General features: G+C 35.8%; 1 protein-coding gene across 1 annotated transcript in view; it reads left to right on the forward strand.

The window, feature by feature from the left end:
* LOC124877726 (phospholipase A and acyltransferase 4-like) overlaps positions 1-3,135 on the forward strand; it is a 221,421-nt gene that overhangs the window by 160,673 nt on the left and 57,613 nt on the right. The window lies entirely within an intron of this gene.

Genomic DNA, 3,135 nt, shown 5'->3' on the forward strand with positions numbered 1-3,135 from the left:
GTGTCACATATATTACAAATATTTATTTAATTAAAGATTTGTGGGTAAATTCCGGTGGAATAGCAGCCCTGGTCAGAATAATGAAGAGTGTTAGGGTTTCTTCTCCTCTGTGATCTTTGATCCATACAACCTATTTGTCCATAAATCTTTTCTAACAGCACCCTATCCTTTTTTTACTCTCCTCATTCTCTTAAAAGCTTGAAACCTAAGGAAAGGAAAATGTCAAGCTGAGGCCCTACATGGACATGATACGATTTCGAAGATTATAAAGGATTTAAAAGTACATTATTACAAATATTATGAAAATATAACCTAATAAAAGTGAGATAAAAAGAAAGAGCTTCTTTTGTTTAAGTTTAAATCTAAAATGTCTAATATGGCAAACAGTTCAACATATAGCTAAAAACAAGTTAAAAAAGAATATGTCATGGAATCAAGTCACAAGCTTCAGCTCACAATCAAAACTCAATATTTGCTACGAATCAGAAAAAGGCGGACCCAAGATTCAGCCAGACACAGTACTGAAAGTTTAAAAGGTTTATTCAGCCACAGCAAAACGTCACACAGGTAACACTCCTCACAGCTTCCAGGAATCACTGCTTTTGTCTTGAGTGGAACTTGAAACCCAGAGGGGAAACCTCAGTGGGCGGCAGGCGGTGATCTCCACAGCACAGGTAAGAAGTGACTCCAGGCTAAATAATCCGAGGGCTAGGCAAGACAGGCATGGCCTGATCAAAAAGACAAGACTTGGTTTGCGAACAAGACATGAGCATGAGAAAAATGTTTCCGCTACGACTAACTGAACAGGTGTGTATATATGGAGTGAAAACCAGGTGGAGCAAGGAGACAGATTAACTTGAAGCAGGTGAACAGAATAAACTTAATTGACAGACAGAACAAAACGTGGCTGCGGCAAAAACAGAGACTCTAATATACAAACAAAACCAAATATGAACAAGACTAAAACATGACCAGGAAAATAACAGAAGCATGATTCAAAATCTAAGAAGAAGAATAATAATAAACAAAAGAACAAGTCAAAATCTTAACTGTGAAAAACATAAGAAAAAACCAGAAACCAAAAACCAAACAACCCCAAATCATAACAATACTAATGTGGCACATAAACATAACTCATTCATTACAACTATTAAGATGACAGAGAAAAAATGGTTTGATTTATTGAGATTCTGTTCATATTTCCAGTTAATATAAAGCAAACCAACTGAACATCTACTTCTAAGCTCTTTGTAACATTGATCTCTAAAAGAATATTATTGCTGTAAAGAGATAATTGATGGCTAACCGTGATTGGCTGGTACTTAATTACACTGTGCAGCTGATTGGTCTGATTGTGAGACAGTGGCCATGAGGTAATAAATGTTATGGAAATTTTTAGTGCCTTGCTTGATTTGCTCCTTGATTCTCTACAGGAACTGACAAAAGTATTAGAACCCCTCAGTGTTGATCCATTCTTATTTAGTCTTAGAGTAATGGTTTCTCAGCCTTCTGCTTGCAGCTGTGTGAGATAATATGTGAGAACGTGAGATCACATACATATAAAATGATTTTAATGAGCTTGGTGACGCTTCTGAATATTTCTCCATCATATTTTTCTGCTGGAGCAATTTGCAGACGGTTCCTGCGCCTTTGAGGAGCAGCGAGCTCTAAATAGAAACCAATGCAAGTCTCCCAGCGCGGTGTTGGGCTCGGTTCGAGGAAAATACGACTGTAGGTCACTGTCTGTCTTGCTGTGGTTGCAGAGAGGTGTCGGTTTTGTAGAAGCAATGTTCCGCTGATGAGTTTTTGATCCAGAAAAGCCGAATCTGTGAATATTTTTTTTTAACTGTACCGAAGTACACGACTTATTATGACTTTTACCCCCAGAGCACCAAATTATAATCATAATACAAAATTAGGAATATAATAAAGTTGGCAACAAAAAGCTACCAGAGTAGAGACTGTAAGCCTGAAACAAACAGGAACATGCAAATAGATTTAATCCTTTTTAGTTAAACCAGTTGATTTTCTCTTACAGGAAGCTGTGGACTGAATTTATTTGCACTGATCAGCAACAGGCAGGTAAAGCTGCTGCAGAGTGACTAAAGGTCAGGAGGTGTCTCATTATTACCCTGTTTATTATTTATGCTTTAAGAAATCTGACCAGGAGACTCTCTGACACCATCATATGTTGGTATGATTGATGCTACATCTCTACCTGCTGGACACAAAGAGATAAAACAACTGTTTCTTATAAATAGACACCTGAGAGTGAAATAGCAGGTCGCTCCTGAGGTTTTCTGTTAACAGAACATATTGAAGAAGCAGGCAAGACTAATTTAATTGTGTAGCACCATTAATACAGTACACAACCCTCCTCTGTCTGATCATTCTTTAATGATTGTGTTTAAATTAATCGAGTCATCTGAACCTGACAGAAATTTTCATAATAGTGGATCATTATCAGACAATACTGCAACAATTTATAAATAATCTGTTCCCTTTCTAATTTCCCCAGTATCACAGAATCACCAGCAGAGGGCAGCAATTCACCTCATTGTGTTTGTTGCTACACTTTTTATCCATAAATAGACATCCTTCAATTATAGAGATGGTTCATTAATTATAAAAGAAGAATAAGTTAAAACCTCTTTGGCTGAATCATTTGAATCATTGTCCAAGGAACAGCTTTCATTACTTTCTTAAATTTACTCAGAACGTACCACATCATATCTATATATAAACTTTCCATATGTTAGAAGATTCCCATCATTGTCTAATAAATGTATAAATGTCCAAATTCCCGGATCCATCCCTTCTTTATAAAAAAATACATTCTATTTATTAAAACATAAACTGAAGTTACGTGATGGGAAAAGTTGTGTTTATACTGTATATCATTTTCCAGTACTGGATAACCTGTTTATGATAATCTGATTATTTAGATGATAATTTAGAAATTTCAGAGTCACAGTTTAGAAAAAATCAATTCCTAAAAAAATGTCAAAAATTGCTTCAGGGAGATAAAACCCCATTTGGTTCAATCTCTTCATAAAGAACTGCAACCATTTTAGTTTGATGGCACCATTCAGCGACTCAATGACTCAAAATCAATCAAGAACAAGAACAAATTCC

The sequence above is a fragment of the Girardinichthys multiradiatus genome, chromosome 12, assembly GCF_021462225.1.
Source record: "Girardinichthys multiradiatus isolate DD_20200921_A chromosome 12, DD_fGirMul_XY1, whole genome shotgun sequence".
Lineage (NCBI taxonomy): Eukaryota > Metazoa > Chordata > Actinopteri > Cyprinodontiformes > Goodeidae > Girardinichthys > Girardinichthys multiradiatus.